This window comes from Macaca thibetana, chromosome 9 (genome assembly GCF_024542745.1).
Source record: "Macaca thibetana thibetana isolate TM-01 chromosome 9, ASM2454274v1, whole genome shotgun sequence".
Taxonomy (NCBI): Eukaryota; Metazoa; Chordata; class Mammalia; order Primates; family Cercopithecidae; genus Macaca; species Macaca thibetana.
In genome coordinates this window covers 46680128-46699376 of record NC_065586.1, presented here as the reverse complement: position 1 = coordinate 46699376, position 19249 = coordinate 46680128, and the positions used below count along the sequence as shown (strand labels likewise).

At 43.1% G+C, this 19249-nt stretch overlaps 1 non-coding gene and 1 pseudogene across 2 annotated transcripts in view; one reads left to right on the top strand and one right to left on the bottom strand.

The window, feature by feature from the left end:
• LOC126962243 (arf-GAP with GTPase, ANK repeat and PH domain-containing protein 5-like) overlaps positions 1–3608 on the top strand; it is a 64176-nt pseudogene extending 60568 nt beyond the window's left edge. The window contains exons 15-16 of the transcript XR_007728637.1: positions 1267–1318; positions 2061–3608. The product of XR_007728637.1 is annotated as an arf-GAP with GTPase, ANK repeat and PH domain-containing protein 5-like (transcript). The remainder of the gene's footprint in view (positions 1–1266; positions 1319–2060) is intronic.
• A 7631-nt stretch (positions 3609–11239) lies between these two features.
• LOC126963544 (U6 spliceosomal RNA) lies at positions 11240–11343 on the bottom strand. The gene has a single exon (XR_007729160.1). It is a non-coding gene; the product is annotated as a U6 spliceosomal RNA (small nuclear RNA).
• Positions 11344–19249: the final 7906 nt, after the last annotated feature.

Below are 19249 nucleotides of genomic sequence, written 5' to 3'. Positions count from 1 at the left end.
AAACAACTGTACTGCAGTCAGCAGAAGCGCTTCTTGTTAACTTTCCACTTATTCAGAATATTAAAGAGACATGTCAAGATTTAATAACAACATTAATTTTTACTGCCTCATCAAGAACATTCTTAAGTAATTCAGGCTGTCTTTTTTAACTGTAGGGGACAGTAAATAATAGAATGACTAATGTAATTGGTACCACTGCCTTGATTTATGCTGAGAAACCAGCAGTTTACCCACTTTTGCTTTTATACAGTCATGGCAAGTGTCAACGAAAAAGCAGGCAATGACTTTGTATTAGTTTTACAAATTCTTTAATTTTTATTCAGCTTTCTCAGGTTTAGTTAGTATGATTCAGAACAGTGTCGGCCAGGCACAGTGTGGCTCAGGCCTGTAATCTTAGCACTTTGGGAGGCCGAGGCGAGAGGATCACCTGGGGTCAGGAGTTCAAGACCAGCCTGGCCAACATAGTGAAACCACATCTCTACTGAAAATACAAAAATTAGCGGGGCGTGGTGGCGGGCGCCTGTAATCCCAGCTACTCAGGAGGCTGAAGTGGGAGAATCACTTGAACCCTGGAAGCGGAGGTTGCCATGAGCTGAGATTGCGCCATTGCACTCCGGCCTGGGCAACAAGAGTGAAACTCAGTCTCAAAAAAAACAAAACAAACAAACAAAAAAAACAGGGTTGATCTCTTAGCCCTTCTGGAAAGGGTCTTGGGGATCCTGAGAGGTCCACAGAGCACATTTGGAAAACCACTGGTTTATCACACAGGCACAATGCATTAGTTTTACAAAGTTTAAAGTTCATCAAAGACTGGGGCAGATGAGTTTTTAATTCAAACAACAGAAAATACACAAATACATCATGAGACTATACTACAGAGAACTAAAGAGAAAGGAAGCTCGGAAATCTGAATCACGTTTACATTTATTAAAGTTCATCACTACTGCTTTGTAAAACATTCTTGTGTTTCAGTGTGTGGTTAGAAGAGTGAAAATATATTTGGTTTGTTGCCATTGCCTGTTAGGGAGAGTCAATACTTACGGGCATTTCTGACTGGTTATCATATAAAAGACTTCACAGTACAGGACATGAAGTGCCGAGAAAGAAGAAATCAGGAAACGCTCTGCAAGTCAGGATCCAGAAGAATTCATAAAAACTGCTTTGGTGAAGTAAACACCAAAGCACACAGGAGGCCGTATTTTACTAAACATATGTGATACTAATATATTAACCGTTTTTGAAGTAATGCACATTCTTATTTTATAGAGATGCAGATAGATATTTGAGCCTATTTGACGAACGGTTATACTCATTTACGGTAAGTGACACTTTTATTGCGGTTGTATTTTCATCATACACTTGTATCTGTTTCATGCTGAAGTCAAAGGCATCTTTTTTAAAATCTTCCCCATTTCAGGTGGTATTTAGTCATCTTAAGTGTTGTAAAAAGAATGTGCTGGAATAAGAACTGATCTGCAGTTCTGTTTAGTTAGTGAGCTAATATGAGTAAATATACTATCCAAATAACAGAAAATGTATCTTCTTTCTGTAGCCCAGGCTGGAGTGCAATCGCATGATCTCGGCTCACTGCAGGCTCTGTCTCCCAGGTCCCTGTTCAATCAATTCTCCTGTCTCAACCTCTCGAGTAGCTGGGATTACAGGCATGTGCCACCGTGCCCAGCTCGCTCTTTCTTTTCTTTCTTTCTTTCTTTCTTTCTTTCTTTCTTTCTTTCTTTCTTTCTTTCTTTCTTTCTTTCTTTCTTTCTTTCTTTCCTTCTTTCTTTCTTTCTTTCTTTCTTTCTTTCTTTCTTTCTTTCTCTTTCTTTCTCTTTCTTTCTTTCTCAGTAAAGACAGGGTTTCACCATGTTGGCCAGGATGGTCTTGAACTCCTGACCTCGTGATCCACCCACCTTGGCCTCCCTAAGTGCTGGGATTACAGGTGTGAGCCACCAAGCCTGGCCCAGAAAATGTATCTTTTTAAAAGGTAACTGTGAGCTGTCATAGGACCCTGCAAGTCACTACCCAATTTTCGAAGCCATTCCTCCTTCTGTTCCACACAGGTTTCCACCATACACATTACCCAGACAAGAAATGGAGGTGGGAGTTTTAGTAACGATTCCTCCTCCATTCCACCGACTCCCAGCACCAGCCAGGAGGACCTTCAGATCAATGTTCCTCCCACTGCCAAAACACCCATGCCCGTTTGCAAGCAGTCCAAGCGCTGGTCCAAGCTGTTCACATCTGAGAAAGGGAGTCACCCAGACAAAGAGAAGAAAGCCCCGGAGAGTCATGCTGACACCATCGGGAGCGGCAGAGCCATCCCCATTAAACAGGGCATGCTCTTAAAGCTAAGTGGGAAATGGCTGAAGAAATGGAAAAAGAAATATGTCACCCTCTGTGACAATGGCGTGCTCACCTATTATTCAAGCTTAGGTGATTACCTGAAGAACATTCATAAAAAAGAGATTGACCTTTGGACATCTACCATCAAAGTCCCAGGAAAGAGGCTACCCCTAGCCACATTGGCCTGCGCGCCTATCTCCAGCTCTAAAAGCAATGGCCTATTCAAGGACATGAACAGTCTAAGTACCTCAGCCAATTCAGACACCGGGCTGGGTGACTCCATATGCTCCAGCCCCAATTTCTCCAGCACCACCAGCCCCAAGCTCAATCCGCCCCACTCTCCTCATGCCATCAAAAAGAAACATCGAAGGAAGAAAAGCACCAACAGCTTGAAAGACGATGGCCTGTCCAGCACTGCTGAAGAACAAGAAGAAAAGTTTATCATTGTGTCCCTCACTGGCCAAACGTGGCACTTTGAAGCCACAACGTATGAGGAGCGGGATGCCTGGGTCCAAGCCATTGAGAGCCAGATCCTGGCCAGCCTGCAGTCATGCGAGAGCAGCAAAAGCAAGTTCTGGCTGATGTGTGGACTGTGAGACCCAGAATCCTAACTGGGCCAGTTTGAACTTGGGAGTCCTCATGTGTATTGAATGCTCAGGGATCCACCGTAATCTTGCACCCACCTTTCCCGAGTCCGATCTCTGGACTTGGATGACTGGCCAGTCGAGCTCATGCAGGTTTTGTCATCTATTGGCAATGAGCTAGCCAACAGCATCTGGCAAGAGAGCAGCCGGGGCGGACGAAACCCTCAGTAGATTCCACAAGGGAAGAGAAGGAATGGTGGATCTGTGCCAAATATGAACAGAAGCTCTTCCTGGCTCCATTACCCTCCACGGAGCTGTCCCTGGGCCAGCACCTGCTGCAGGCCACCGCTGATGAGGACCTGCGGCCAGCCCTCCTGCTGCTGGCACATGGCTCCCGGGAGGAGGTGAACTTGAGACCTGTGGGGAGGGAGACAGCTGCACGGCGCTCCATCTGGCCTGCCGCAAGGGGAATGTGGTCCTGGTGCACCTCCTGATCTGGTACGGGGTGGATGTCATGGCTGGAGATGCCCACGGGAACACAGCGCTGGCCTACGCCTGGCAGGCCTCCAGCCAGGAGTGCATCAACCTACTGCTGCAGTACTGCTGCCCCGACGAGCGCGTGTAGTATCTGTTTAATTTTATTTGACTGCAGTCTCCTTGGTGCAAAAACAAAATGGGAAAAATAAATAAGAATAACTCAGAAATTCAAAAAGAAATCACAAATTCAGCTAATAATAGCATTTTGAGTACATTTTGTAAAATAAGTAAATACACAAAATGTTGGTTTTTCCGACTGTAAGATAAATTTTATGTTCTTTTGCTTAGTGTGTGTGTTAGTCTCAGGCCCTCCTGGGCCACATGCCTGAGTAACACAGGCTTCTGTATTTTGTATTTAGATAAGATGTGTCAAAATATATTTGAAAAAAAGTTCATAACTGTGCATTGATTTTTGTACACATGGCACCTCTCTCTCTTTTTTTTTTTTTAGATGGTGTCTCGCTCTGTCACCCAGGCTGGAGCGCAGTGGCATGATCTCGGCTCACTGCAAGGTCTGCCTCTTGGTTTCACGCCATTCTCCTGCCTCAGCCTCCCAAGTAGCTAGGACTACAGGCGCCTACCACCATGCCTGGCTAGTTTTTTGTATTTTTAGTAGAGATGGGGTTTTACCATGTTAGCCAGGATGGTCTTGATCTCCTGACCTTGTGATCCACCCGCCTCGGCCTCCCAAAGTGCTGGGATTACAGGCTTGAGCCACTGCGCATGGTTGGATGTTGATTTTTATCAGAAGCCTTTTCTGCATCTATTGAGATAATCATGTGGTTTTTGTCTTTAGTTCTCGTTATGTGACAGATCACATTCATTGATTTGTGTATGTTGAACCAACCTTGCATCCCAAGGATAAAGCCTACTTAACTGTGATGGACAAACTTTTTGATGTGCTGCTGGATTCAGTTTGCTGAGTTTTGTTGAGAATTTTTGCATTGATGTTCATCGAGGATATTTGCCAGAAGTTTCCTTTTTTTGTTGTATCTCTGCCAGGTTTTGGTATCAGGATGATGCTGGCCTCACAGAGTGAGTTTTGAAGGAGAAGGAGTCCCTCCTCCTCAATTTTTTGGAATAGTTTCAGCAGGAATGGTACTAGCTTTTCTTTGTACTTCTGGTAGAATTCAGCTGTAAATCTGTCTGGTCTTGGGCTTTTTTTTTTTGGTAGCCTATTTGTTACTGATTCAGTTTCAGAGCTCATTCACTATTGGTCTGTTCAGGGATTCAGTTTTTTCCTGGCTCAGTTTTGGGAGGGTGTATGTGTTCAGGAATTTATCCATTTCTTTTAGATTTTCTTGTGTGTGCATAGAGGTAATCATAATATTCTCCGATGGTTATTTGTATTTCTTTGGAGAAATATTTCTCCTCCATTGTTTCTGATTGTGTTTATATGGATTTTCTCTCTTCTTGGTCTAGCTAGCAGTCTTTCTATTTTATTGATTTTTTTCAAAAAGCCAACTCCTGGATTCATTGATCTTTTGAATACTTTTGTGTTTTAATTTCCTTCAGTTCAGCTCTGATTTTGGTTATTTATTGTCTTCTGCTGGCTTTGGGGCTGGTTTTCTCTTGGTTCCTTTGTTATTTTAGTTGTGATGTTAGGTTGTTACATTGAGATATTTCTAACTTTTTGATGTGGGTATTTAGTGCTGTCAATTTCCATCTTAACACCACCTTGATTGTGTCCCAGAGATTCTGGTATGTTGTATCTTTTTTCTCATGAGTTTCAAAGAACTTCTTAATTTTGACCTTAAGTTCATTATTTATCCAAAAGTCATTTAGGAGCAGGTTATTCGATTTCCATGTAATTATATGATTTTGAGTGAATTTCTTGGTCTCGATTTCTAATTTGATTGCACTATGGGGTGAGAGATTGGTCATTATGATTTCACTTCTTTTGCATTTTCTGAGGAGTATTTCCTGTATTATTTTGTGACTGATTTTGGAGTACGTGCTATGTGGTGATGAAAATGTATATTCTGTTATTTTAGCGAAGAGAGTTCTGTAGATGTCTGTCAAGTTCATTTGATCCAGTGCTGAGTTCAAGTCCTGAATATCATTGTTAATTTTCTGCCCCAGTGATCTATCTAATACTGTCAGTGAGATGTTAAAATCTCCCACTACTATTTTGTGGGAGTCGAAGTCTCTTTGAGGGTCTGTAAGAACTTGTTTTATGAATCTGGGTGCTCCCGTTTTGGATGCATAAATATTAATATTTAGAATCGTTAAGTTTTCTTGTTCAATTGAACACTTTACCATTATGTAATGCTGTTCTTTGTGTTTTTTGATCTTTGTTGGTTTGTAAAGTTTGTTTTGTCTGAAATTTAGATTGCAACCCCTGATTTTTTTCTGTTTTCCATTTGCTTAGTACATTTTTCTCCATCTCTTTATTTTGATCCTATGGGTGTCATTGCATGTGAGATGAGTCTCTTGAAGACACCATACCAATGAGTCTTAAATCTTTATCCAGATTGCCATGGTGTACCTTTTAATTGGGGCATTTAGCCCATTTACATTCAAGGTTAGTATTGATATGTGTGGATTTGATCTTGTCATGATGTTAGCTGGTTATTATGTGGTCTTCTTTGTGTGGTTGCTTTATAGTATCATGGGTCTGCATACTTCAGTATGTTTTTGCAGTGGCTGGTATGGTCTTTCCCTTTCACATTTGGTGCTTCCTTCAGGAGCTTTTGTAAGGCAGGTCTTGTTATAACAAATTCTCTCAGCATTTGCTTGTCTGAAAAGGATCTTATTCCTCATTCACTTATGGAGCTTAATTTGGCTGGATATGAAATTCTTGGTTGGAATTTCTTTTTATTAAGAATGTTGAAGATAGACCACCAATCTCTCCTGGCTTGTAGGCATTGTACTGAGAGGTCCACTGTTAGCCTGATGGGGTTCCTTTTGTAGGTGACCTGACCTTTCTCTCTAGCTGTCTTTAGCATTTTTTTTTTTTTCATTTTGAGTTTGGAGAATCTAATGAGTATGTGTTTTGGGGATGATCTTCTTGTGAAATATCTTACTAGCGTTCTCTGCATTTCCTGAATTTGAATGTCAGTCTCTCTAGCTAGGTCAGGGAAGTTCTCTTAAATGATATCCTGGAATATATTTCCCACATTGCTTATACTCTCTTCATCTCTTTCAGGGACACCAATGAGTCATAGATCTGGTCTCTTTACATAATCCCATATTTCTCAGAGGTTTTGTTCCTTCCTTTGTATTTTATTTTCTTCATTCTTGTCTGCCTGTCTTCTTTCAGAAAGCCAGTCTTCAACCCCTGAGATACTTTCCCACTTGGTCTATTCTGCTATTAATGAAATTCTTGTAGTGTGTTTTTTTAGCTCTATCAAGTTGGTTACAACATTCTTTTCTGTACTGACTATTTTGTCTGTTGGCTCCTGCATTGTTTTATCATGATTCTTAGCTTCCTTAGATTGGCTTTCAACATACTCTTGCATCTTGATCATCTTCATTCCTATCCATATTCTGAATTCTATTTCTGTAATTTCAGTCATCTCAGCCTGGTTCAGACCCTTTGCTGGAGAAGTGGTACAGCTGTTTGGAGGAAAGAAGGCACTCTGGTTTTTTTGGGTTGTGAGAGTTCTTGCACTGGTTCTTTTTTGTCTTTGCAGGGTTATGTTCCTTCATTCTTTGAAGTTGCTGACCTTTGGATGGATTTTTTTTCCTTTTATCCTATTTGATGACCTTGAGGGTTTCACTGTTATGTAAGGTGGATTCAGTCAACTGGCTTCATTTCTGGAAGATTTTAGAGAGCCAACACTTAGTTCCCAGCTCCTGGACTGCATGCTTAAACTCTGGAGGACTTGTGTTGAGCCCCAACTTTGTTCTGTCTTCTTGAGGTTAAGAATCCACTGCACTGGGTGAGCCAAGATGCTCTCATTAGACTGCTGGTCACTACACACTAATGGGTGATGTCAGCCAAGGCATTTAGTAGTGCAGAGACAGTGGAATCCATCCTCGTTTGCATGTGCCAGCAGCAGTGGCAGCAGCAGCACGGCTGCAGTAGGGTGCTAGTGGGTGCTGGTGTGCCTGCCTCTGTGCCAGCATTTACCACAGTGGCAAAGGGAACACAGCTTGCATGGTGGGGGCCCCTGCTGGTGACTACGTGTGGTTGCAGTGGTAGTGGTGTTGACATGGGAGCAGGGTGCTGGGGAGCATCAGCATTGGGGAGAGTCTGCTGTTCTCTATGCCTAGTTTCACTTGGGGTAGTGCTGGCAAATGGGTGGGGCACTGGCAGGGGCTGGTTGGGGCTGGTTGGCTCTGTGTCTCAGTTTCAGGGCAGGGTGTACACATACACGCAGGCTGGCAGGACAAGATAAGCAAAACCTGCCCGTGCACACATGTGCTGGCAAAGCCATGTGGGGTGTTTCCGTGGGCCTGGGGGAAGATGCAATGTGGTAGGAGTGTGAGGGCTGGTGTGTGGCCCTGGGGGCTGCCCCGGGGGAGCCCTTCGCATTTCAGGCATGGTCCACCAGCACTGGAGCTATGATGTAGGCCCCTAGGGCGCTCAAGGCTTCCCTGCAATCAGGCATGGCCAGGGTGGGCCCTGAGAGAGGCCAGCGAACTAAGGAGTGCTCAGGTAGTACCAGCCCTGCCTGATGAGTAAGACTGCCCTGCGAAGTTCAGGCCCAACGGTTCCCCTAGGGCGAAAGTCTCCTGTGGGAGCAAGTTGAGTCTAGAGGGGTGGCCGTCCCTGGCTGTGCTCCACGACAGCTGCTCCCGCTGCAAACCCTCTGGGTTCATCACCTGGCTACTGCCCTGGCCACTTCTCTAAGCGTATCTCCCTTACGACTCCAGTGTCCATGGTGGTCAAAGGATCTCCTGCCAGGATTCCAGAGGCTGGTCGTAAGAAGCGTTGCTCCTTGCCAGTTCAACTCACCCTTTACCCCAGATCATTGGGAGCTAGGAATGAGTTCCTGGGTGCAGTAGCCCCATGCAGGCCTCCCAGCTTCCTCCCCCTTTAGCCTAGCTTCTGTGTCTTCCCTCCATCCACTCTCAGTGCCTTCCCTCTGAAGATCCGTTAGGACTGCACCAGTCAAATCAGTCCCTCAGTGGCAGCTGTTGCACCTGGCTGCATCTAGTTGGCCATCTTAACATGTATATTTCCATAACTGATTTTTGTGTGTTGATTTTGTACCCTGCAATTTTGCTGAATTAAAATTAGCTCTAGTAGGTTTATTTATTTGTTGTTTGTTTTTGAGATAGAGTCTGGCTCTGTCAACCAGGCTGGAGTACAGTGGTGCAATCTTTGGCTCACCATAACCTCCACCTCCTGGCTCAAGTGATCTTCCTACCTCAGCCTTCTGAGTAGCTGGGACTACAGGCGTGAGCCACCACACCTTGCTAGTTTTTGTACTTTTTGAGAGATGGGGCTTTGCCATGTTGCCCAGGCTGGTCTTGAACTCCTGGGCTCAAGCAACCTGCCTGCGTTAACATCCCAAAATGTTGGGATTGCAGGTGTGAGCCACCATGCCTGGCTAGTAGGTTCATGTTTGTGTATATGTGTGTGTGTGTATTCTATGGAATTTTCTGAATATAGAATCATGTCATCTGACAATAGAGTTTCACTTCTTCCTTTCCAATTTAGATGCTTTTATATCTTTTTCTTGTCCAATTTTCTTGGCTGAGACTTCCAGTACAATGTTGAGTAGTAGTGGTGAAAGTGAGAATCTTTGTTTTGTTCCTGTGCTTAAGGGGAACGCTTTCCATTTTTCACCAATGAATATGTTAGCTATGGATTTTTTTCATAAATGCTCTTTGTTCTTTTTGAGATATTCCTTCTATTCCTAGCTGAATGTTTTTATTATGAAAGGGTGTTCAATTTTGTCAACTACTTTCTCTGCATCTATTGAGATGATAATATGTTTTCCCCCTTTGTTTCACTAATGTGGTGCATTACATCGATTGATCTCTTAGGTTGAACTCCTCTTGCATTCCTAGGATTAGTCCCACCTGGTCATGGTGTGTAGCACTTTTAGTGAGCTGCTGGCTTTGGTTTGCTAGTATTTAATTCAGCATTTTTGTGTCTATATTCCTAAAGGATATTGGTGTGTAGTTTTCTTTTTCTTTTTTTTTTTGAGACGGAGTTTAGCTCTTGTCGCTTAGGCTGTAGCGCAATGGCATGATCTTGGTTCACTGCAACCTCCGCCTCCCAGGTTCAAGTGATTCTCTGCCTCAGTCTCCCTAGTAGCTGGGATTATAGGCGCCCGCCATGACACCTGGCTAATTTTTGTATTTTTAGTAGAGACGGTGTTTCACCATGTTGGCCAGGCTGGTCTCGAACTCCTGACCTCGTGATCATCCCACCTTCGGCCTCCCAAAGTGCTGGGATTATAGGTGTGAGCCACCATGCCTGGACCCCAGGTTTATAGTTTACTTTGTTTGCAGGCGTCTTTGGTTTTGGTATCAGGGTAATACTGGCCTCATAGAAAGTATTAGAAGTATTCTCTCATCTTCTATTTTTTTGGAACGGTTTGTGAAGGATTAGTGTTAATTCTCCTTTAAGTGTTTGTTAGAATTCATCAGTGAAGCCCCAGGGCCTGGACTTTTTGTTTTTTTGTTGTTCATTTTTATTGTGGTAAAATATACATAACATAAAATTTATAATTTTAACCATTTTTAAGTGTACATTTCAGTACCATTAAGTATATTCATATTGTTGTACAACCATCACCACTATCCATCTCTAGAACATTTTCATTATTCCATACTGAAACTCTGTACCCACTAAACAGTAACTGCCCATTCTTCGCCCCCAGCCCCTGGTATTCATTGTTCTACTTTCTGTCTGTATGTGTTGGGAGGTTTTTGATTACTGATTAATCTATGTACTTGTTACAGGTCTATTGAGATTTTCTATTTCTTCTTAAGTCATATTTGGTAATTTGTGTATTTCTAGGACTCTGTACATTTTATCTAGATGTCTAATATGTTGGAATACAATTTTTCATAGTATTGTCTTAAAAATCTTTAAAATTTCTGTAAGGTCGGTAATAATGTCTCCATTTTCTTTCTGAGTTTAGTTATTTGCTATTCTCTTTTTTTTTCTGAGTCATACTAAAGGCTCATCAAATTTGTTGCTTTTTGTTTCCATGAACCAACTTTTTGTTTTGACAATTCTTTTTCCTCTATTCTCTATTTCATTCTGCTCTAATCTCTAGTGTTTCCTTCCTTTAGAAGCTGGCTGTAGGTTTAGTTGGCTCTTCTTTTACACCTTAGGTCAAGCTTGTCCTGCACGAAGCTCAGGACAGCTTTGAATGCAGCCCAACACAAATTCATAAACTTTGCAAATAACTGAAAACATTATGAGATTTTCTTGGGAATTTTTTTTTTTTTTTTAGTTCATCATTTATTGTTAGGGTTAATGTATTTTGTATGTGGCCCAAGACAGTTCTTCTTTTAATGTGTTCCAATGTGGCCAGGGAAACCAAAGGATTAAACACCCCTTAGGTGTAAAGTTAGGTTGTTAATTTGAGATTGTTCTTTTTTTCTTTTCTTTTCTTTTCTTTTTTTTTTGAGACAGTCTGTCACCAGGCTTGAGTGCAGTGGCGCGATCTCAGCCCACCTGGGATTACAGGTGTGTGCCACCACGCCCAGCTAATTTTTTGTATTTTAGTAGAGACGGGATTTCACCATGTTGACCAGGATGGTCTTGATCTCCTGACCTCGTGATCTGCCCACCTCAGCCTCCCAAAGTGCTGGGGTTACAGGCATGAGCTACCGTGCCTGGCCTTTTTTTTTTTTTTAATAAAACAAATATAAAATACTTCACAAATTTGCATGTCATCCTTGCACAGGGGCCAGGCTAATCTCTGTATTTTTCCAATTTTAGTATATGTGCTGACGAAGTGAGCATGAGATCGTTCTTTTTTAATGTAAGTATTTAAAGCTATAAATTTCACTGAGTACCCCTGTCACACCATCTCATAAATTTTGGTATCTTGCATTTTATTTTAATTCATCTGAAAGTATTTCAATTTCTCTAGTCATTTCTTCGAGCCACTGGTCGTTTAAGAATGTTGTTTAACTTTCACTTATTTGCAAATTCTCCAGGTTTTCCTGTTATTGACTTCTAGCTTCATTACACTTTTGTAGGAAAAGACACTTTGTATAATTTTTTTTTTGTTTGTTTGTTTTGTTTTTTAGACAAGAGTCTTGCTCTGTTGCTCAAGGTGGAGTACAGTGGCGTGATCTCGGCTCACTGCAACGTCTGCCTCCCGGATTCAAGCGATCCTCCTGACTCAGCTTCCCAAGTAGCTGGGATTACAGGCACTTGCCACCACGCCCAGCCAATTTTTTGTATTTTTTAGTAGAGATGGGGTTTCACCATGTTGGCCAGGGTGATCTTGAACTCCTGACCGCAGGTCATCCACCTGCCTTGGCCTCCCAAAGTGCTGGGATTACAGGCGTGAGCCACCAAGCCTGTCCTGTTTTGTTTTTCTGAGACAGGTCCCGCTCTGTCCTGCAGGCTGGGGTGTAGTGGTATGATCTCAGGTCACTACAGCCTCTGCCTTCCAGGCTCATGCCATCCTCCTGCCTCAGCCTCCTGAGTAGCTGGGGCTACAGGCATTCACCACCACTATAGCCGGCTAATTCTTAAATTTTTTTTTGGTAGAGACAGGGTTTCACCATGTTGCCAGGGCTGGTCTTGAACTCATGGGCTCAAGTGATCTGCCGTTATGCCTCACAAAGTGCTGGGATTACAGCTGTGAGCCACCACACCTGGCCCTTTGTATAATTTTGACCTTTTAAAATATATTGAGAATTGTTTTGTGGCCTAACATATGATATATCATGGGGAATGTTCCATATGCACTTGAGAATATATATTCTGCTCTTGTTAGATGGAGAGCTTTCTATATGTCTGTTAGGTCTAGTTGGTTTGGTGTGTTGTTCAATTCCTCTAGTTCCTTACTGATTTTGTCTAGATGTTATATTTATTGAAGGTGGGGTATTGGCTGGGCGCAGTAAGTCAGGCCTGTAATCCCAGCACTTTGGGATTCTGAGGTGGGAGAATTGCTTGAACTTGGGCATTTGAGACCAGCCTGGGCAACATGACGAAACCCCATCTCCACAAAAAATACACAAATTGGCCGCGTGTGGTGGTGTGTGCCTATAGTTCCAGCTACTGGGGAAGCTGAGGTTGGAGAATCACTTGAGTCTGGGAGGCAGAGGCTGCAGTGAGCTGTGATAGAGCCACCGCACTCCAGCCTGTATTGAAGTCTCCATTATTGTAAAACTATTTCTTCCTTCAATTTTATTAGTTTGCTTTGTGCATTTTGGAGCCCCCCTTTTTTTTGGTTCATGTGTTTATAATTGTTAATTTTCTCATGATTTGACTCTCTTACCAACATAAAATGTTTTTCTGTAACATTTTTTGGCTTAAAATCTATTTTGTCTGGTGTTAGTATAGCCACCCCAGCTCTCTTTTGGTCACTATTTGCGTGGATTATCTCTTTCCATCTTTTCACTTTCAACCAATTTGTGTCTTTGGGTCTACAGTGAGTATTTTGTAAGTTGCATATTTGGATCATGTATTACATCATTAAAAAAAATCAGTTCTGCCGATCTTTCTATTGGTGAGATTATTTACATTTAAAGTGATTACTGAAACAAAAAGTTACTTGACCGGGCACGGTGGCTCCTGCCTGGAGATGAGGCTGCAGTGAGCCATGATCACACCACTGCTCTTCAGCCTGGGGACAGAGTGAGACCAGCTCAAAAACAAAAAACAAAAACTTGCTTATGGTTGGACTCACGCCTGTAATCCTATCACTTTGGGATGCTGAGCTGGGCAGACTGCTTGAGGCCAGGAGTTTGAGACCAGCCTGGGCAACATAGCAAGACTCCTGTCTCTACAAAAAATAGAAAAATCACCTGGGTTTGGTGGTGCACACTTGTGGTTCCAGCTACTCAGGAGGCTGAGGTGGGTGGATCAGCTGAGCCTGCGGAGGTCAAGGTTGTAGTGAGCTGATTGTGCCACGGCTCTCCAGCCTGGGCATCAGAGCCAGACCCTGTCTCAAAAAAACCCAAAATAGGCTGGGCGCAGTGGCTTATGCGGTGAGTGTACCCAGCACTTTGGGAGGCCGAGGCGGGTGGACCACTTGAGGTCAGGAACCCGAGACTAGCCTGGCCAATGTTGTGAAATCCCGTCTCCACTAAAAATGCAAAAAACTGCCTGGCTGTGGTGGCGGGCGCCTGCAATCCCAGCTACTCAGGAGGCTGAGAATCACTTGAACCTGGGAAGCAAAGGCTGCAGTGAGCTGAGAATGAAACACTGCGCTCCAGCCTGAGTGACAGAGCAAGATTCCGTCGCAAACAAACCCCAAAAAAGAAAAACAGAAAAACCCACACACCAACGAGCTTACTTATGTCATCACGCTGTTCAGTTTCTACATAAAGTGTTTTGCTCCTCAATACCTTCTTTTGTGCTTGGTTAATGATTTATCCTGTAATAGTTTGAACCTTTCTTAAATCCTTTTCTGTATATTTTAAGTTTTTTTTAGTGGGTACTATGAAGATTTCATTTAACATGCTGAGTTCGAAGTCCAGTTCAGACTGATACCAACTTAGCTTCAACAGCATACATTAACTCTGCTCCTTTCTCTGTCCCCTACCTGTATTGTTACAAATTATGTCTTTAAACAATTAGTGCCTATTAACATAGATGCATATTATTTTATGCATGGTTTTTAAATCATAAAGGAGAAAGGAATAATATACCCAAAATACAACCATACTAGTTTTTATATTTAGCTATATAGTTGCCTTCACCAGTGATCTTTATTTCTTCATATGGTTCTGAGTTACATCTTGCGTCCTTTCATTTTAGCCTGAAGGACTCGCTTTAGCTTCTTTTTTTTTTTTTTTTTTTTTGAGCCTGAGTCTTGCTCTGTTGTCCAGGCTGGAGTGCAGTGGTACCATCTCCGCTCACTGTAACCTCTGCCTCCTGGGTTCAAGCGATTCTCCTGCCTGAGCCTTCTAAGTAGTTGGGATTACAAGCCCGTGCGATCATACATGGCTAATTTTTGTATTTTTAGTAGAGATGGGGTTTCACCATATTGGCCAGGCTGGTCTCAAACTCTTGACCTCAGGTGATTTGCCCAAAGTGCTGGGATTACAGGTATGAGCCACTGTGCCCAGCCAAGCATTCTTATATTTTTATTCATTTATTATTTTTTTTAGTGACAAGTTCTTGCTCTGTCAAACAGGCTGGAGTGCAGTGGTGTCATCATAGCTCACTGTAATCTCCAACTTCTGGTCTCAAGCGAGCCTCTACTACTACAGATGCACACCACCATGCCCAGCTAATGTTTTAAATTTATGTTTTGTAGAGATGGGGTCTTACTGGTTGTCTGGGCTAGTCAGCTGCTGGCTGCAAGCAATCCTTCTGTCTCAGCCTCCTGAGTAGCTAGGACCACAGGCCTGAGCCACCCTGCCTGGTTATTTTTATTTTGTAGAGATGGGGTCTCCTTATGTCACCCAGGCTGGTTGTGGACTCCTGGCCTCACGTGATTCCACTTCAGCCTCCCAAGGTGCTGAAATTACAGACGTGAGCCGCTATGCTGGACTCCCCCAATCCCCCCCCACCTTTTTTTTCTTGAGATGTAGTCTTGCTCTGTCGCCCAGGCTGGAGTGCAGTGGTGCCATCTCCGCCTCCCAGGCTCAAGCAATTCTGTCTTCGCCTCAGTCAGCTGGGACTACATGTGCATGCCACCATGCCCAGCTAATTTTTTTTGTATTTTTATTAGAAATGGGGTTTCACCATGTTGGCCAGGCTGATCTCGAACTCCTGACCTCAGGTGGTCCGCCTGCCTTGGCCTCCCAAAGTGCTGGGATTACAGGCGTGAGCCACCGTTCCTGACCCCAGCTCCACTTTTGCATTCTATTTTTTTTTCTTTCCTGAAAGTAATATGGGGAGACTTTAGCATTCTTTATAACACAAGTTTACTAGTGATAAACTCCCTTGACTTTTTTGGGAATGTCTTAATGTTTCCTTCATTTTTAGAGGTTATTTTTTGCCAGATATAGGATTCTTGGTTGATTTTTCCCTGTCAGTATTTTTAATATATCATCTATCGGTGGGAGAGAGGGGAAGAAGTATCCTACTGCCTTCTGTGCTCTGTGATTTCTGATAAGCAACTGTTAATCTTACTGAAGATCCCTTGTACAGGATAAATTACTTATCTCTTGCTGCTTTTCTGTCTTTAACTTTCTACAATTTGATTATAATGTGTCTCAGTGTGGATCTCTGAGTTTATCCTGCTTTGAATTTGTTGAGCATCTTGAATGTGTAGATTCACAACTCCCATCAAATGTGGGATATTTTTGGTCACTATTTCTTAAAAAAGTCTTTCTAGGCCAGGCACAGTGGCTCACACCTGTAATCCCAGCACTTTGGGAGGCCAAGGTGAGTGAATGCTTGAGCCTGGGAGTTCAAGACTGGCCTGCGCAACATGGCGAGACCTTGTCTCTCCAAAAAATACAGAAATTAGCTGTGCTTTGTGGTAGTATGTGCTATAGTCCTGGTGCTATATTCCCAGCTACCTGTGAGGCTGACTATAGCTGGTGCTATAGTCCCAGCTACTTGGGAGGCTGAAGGGGGAGGATTACTTGAGCCTAGGAGTAGAGACTGCAGTTAGCCATGAGCTGTGACATCACACCAGTGCACTCCAGCCTGGACGACAGAGAGAGACTGTCTCAAAAGAAAAAAAAAAAAAAGAGGGATATATCTGCATGGATTAGGCAATGGTTTCTTACATAAAACCTAAAGCACACCAACCAGAGGAAAAATAAATTATGCTTTCTCAAGATTAAAAAGGAGACTACCAAGAAAATGCAAAGACAACTAATAGATCGAGAGGAAATATTTGCAAATAATATACGTGATAAAGGTCAATTATCTAGAATACATATATATTTCAAAAATTCATTTAGAGATAGGGTCTTGCTATGTTGTCTAGACTAGTGTTGAACTTCTGGGCTCAAGTGATCCTCCTGCCTCAGCCTTCTGAGTAGCTGAGACCATAGGCCTATACCACCACAACTGGCTGTGGAATATATAAAGAACCCTTACCACTCAATAATGTGGACAAAACCCAATTTAAAAATGAGCAAAGGCTTTAAATAGAATAAAAATGAAACATTTAAGACTGCTGAAAGTGGTTGCCTATGGGGAGTGGAAAATGGGAGGCAGGTGTCTGGATTGGAGGGGACGAGCTATTCTGAACAATAAACCTTGTATCACTATTTGGCTCTCTGGATCACAGTTCACAACAATGGATGAATTTGCTCCGCAGGGGTTATTTGGCAATCTGAATACATTTGTTAATAACTGAGGGATCTTCCTGACATCTAATATGTAGAGGCCAGGGATATTACTAAACATCCTACAAGGCAGAGAGAGCCCCATAGCAAAGAATTACATAGCCTAAAATGTCAATAGTGCTGAGGTGAAAAATTGCGTAAAGTATGTTTGAGGCTGGGTGCGGTGGCTCATGCCTTTAATACCAACACTTTGGGAGGCTGAGGCAGGTGGATCAGTTGAGCTCAGGAGTTCGAGACCAGCCTGGCCAACATGGTGAAACCCTGTCTCTACTACTAATATAAAAATTAGCTGGGTGTGGTGGCACACGCTTGTAATCCCAGCTACACGGGAGGCTGAGGCAGGAGAATTGCTTGAACCTGGAAGGCAGAGGTTACAGTGAGCTGAGATCGCGCCACTGTACTCCAGCCTGGGTGACAGACTGAGATTTCATCTTAAAATAAATACATAAATGAAGTATGTTTGATAAAAGTACAAACACAAGTCAATAAAAGTTATGTTACAAATTAAAAAATAATAAAAAGAAATCTTTTGTACAATATCCACAGATGTAGCTTTCTTTCTTTCTCTTTCTTTTTTTGAGATGGAGTTTTGATCGTTGCTCAGGCTGGAGTACAATGGCGCAATCTCAGCTCACTGCAACCTCCGCCTCTTGGGTTCAAGCAATTCTCCTGCCTCAGCTTCCCGAGTAGCTGGGATTACAGGCATGCGCCACCATGCCTGGCTAATTTTGTATTTTTTTTTCAGTAGAGATGTGGTTTCTCCATGTTGGTCAGTCTGGTCTCGAACTCCTGACCTCAGGTGATCCGCCCGCCTTGACCTCCCAAAGTGCTGGGATTACAGGCGCGAACCACTGCGCCCGACCCACAGATGTAGTTTTCTTCATGTGCCATGCTTTGAACAGCAGGGCTGGGAAAGCCTGCCAGGGATGTTTAGAGAATATGGAATTCACTTGCTTGTGAGTTAAGATGCCAGGCTTTTTTAAAAAAAGTAAATCAGCTCTTTGGCTAGAATCCTAAATTAAAAAAAAAAAAGGAAAAATATATTAAAAAGTAATTATCAATCCTACTAGTTAATGTGCCAAAAGCACTGAAAAATCATGCCTTTACTTTTCATCTCCTTAATCAGGGTAATTAGAATACACTCTGGTGTAGAGGATCATAAAGCAACAGTTAAGTCTTCTTCAGGTGCTATATAAGTCATCTATGGCTGTTTCAGAAGTAACTTGATTATTACATGTGAGTTTTTAAAATAACTGTAAATAGGTCATGCGCAATGGCTTATAACTGTAGTCCCAGCACTTTGGGAGGCTGAGGTTGGTGGATCACGAGGTCAGGAGCTCGAGACGGGCCTGGCCAATATGGTGAAACCCGATGTCTCCTAAAACTACAAGAATATTAACTGGGCGTTGTGACATGCGCCTATAGTCCCAGCTGCTTGGGAAGCTGAGGCAGAATTGCTTGAACCCAGGGGGCGGAGGTTGCAGTGAGCCGAGATGGTGCCACTGCACTCCAGCCTGGGCGACAAAGTGAGACTCTGTCACAAAAAGAAAAAAAAAGAAAAAAAGAAAAAAAGAAAAAAAATTGTAGCCGGGCGCGGTGGCTCAAGCCTGTAATCCCAGCACTTTGGGAGGCCGAGACGGGTGGATCACGAGGTCAGGAGATCGAGACCATCCTGGCTAACACGGTGAAACCCCGTCTCTACTAAAAAATACAAAAAACTAGCCGGGCGAGGTGGCGGGCGCCTGTAGTCCCAGCTACTCGGGAGGCTGAGGCAGGAGAATGGCGTGAACCCGGGAGGCGGAGCTTGCAGTGAGCCGAGATCGCGCCACTGCACTCCAGCCTGGGTGACAGAGCCAGACTCCGTCTCAAAAAAAAAAAAAAAAAATTGTAAATAAATCTGAAAAAATAAAATTTCTGTATCAAGGTAAAAAGAGTAATTGACTGGAATTTTAAAAACTAAAAGCTTCAGGAGACAAATTTACTGACATTAGTGCTCTCATCTTTATATAACTAGCACACTATCAACAATACTCCTCAACATTAACCTTTAAAAAATTACTATTGGCCAGGCATGGTGGCTCATGCCTGTAATCTCAGTACTTTTGGAGGCCAAGGTAGGAGGATCACTTGAGTCCAGGAGTTTGAGACCCGCCTGGGCAACACAGGGAGACCTCATGTCTACAGAAAATAAAAACAATTAGCCAGGTATATGTAGTGCCCATACCTGTGGTCCTAGCTACTCAGGAGGCTGAGGCAGGAGAACTACTTGAGCCCAGGAGGTAGAGGATGCAGTGAGCTGTGATTACACCACCACACTCCAGCCTGGGTGACACAGCAAGACCCTGTCTCAAAAAACAAAAATTGCCCCCTCAAGGCAAAAAAACGGTACTTCCAATATCCAATATATATCCAACTTCCAATATATAGTCAAAGGC